Genomic DNA, 901 nt, shown 5'->3' on the forward strand with positions numbered 1-901 from the left:
TGCACTATATAGCACAATCCTATCATAAAGCACCTAGTACAAGTCTTAGTTATCATAGGTGGAAGGACAGTCCTATCAAAAAGGTCCAGCACTATTTCAAATAACCTTGGGCAACACAGGCAAATGTTTTGCAGAGATCTGTTTTAATGGTCAGACTAGAGATAAATCAGGCATTTGGGACAAGAGACAGTTCCAAATAAGGTCAGGCAGAGAACAGGGTGCCCTCCCCTCAGGAGGTAATTGGGGTGGAGTGACTCCTCCATTTTGCCAAGCTCACAGAGTAATGCCAGACTATGGAGTACTGAAGGCTTCAACCAGGAGGGCCTCCCAATATCTATCCACATTTACTATATAAGACATGAGCCCCAAAGATTGATGTGTATGCATTTGGACTTGTTATTAGTGAATCATTTACCTTATGACTGGTTTTATCTGTTTGATTCAGATTTGTTCAGATTCTAATGTAACAGATATCAACAGAGCTGTGCTAGCTTGGTTTTGGGCCCCCGTTCCCTTGCTAGATTTGCTTTCATCTTTTGACTCTCAGCACATGTGTATTATTACCAGTTAGGTCTGTTTTCTGGGGAAAACAGACAGTTGGATACAGTTTTTAACCTAGTTCAAAAATATGTGTATCATTTTTGCTTAATTGTGGTCACATATGATTATTAATAGATGCTTATTAATTTCTATTTTTTTTTTAGTTTCTTGGTGTGTTAGAATTTTGTTAGTTTCTTTTCCTTTGGCCTTGATCTTCAAATGTATTGGAGTTACTGACTTGCAGCATTGGAATACAAATATCCTTTTCCTGGTAATCATTATTCATCTACTCTTCTCTTTCCACTAACATTTTGTCTGTGCTCTCATGATTGAGATGATCTTTCTTTTTTGTGTGCATATT

Source organism: Alexandromys fortis, unplaced genomic scaffold, assembly GCF_014885135.2.
Source record: "Alexandromys fortis isolate MF-2015 unplaced genomic scaffold, M_Fortis_MF-2015_v1.1 scaffold_3714, whole genome shotgun sequence".
NCBI classification, from domain to species: Eukaryota; Metazoa; Chordata; class Mammalia; order Rodentia; family Cricetidae; genus Alexandromys; species Alexandromys fortis.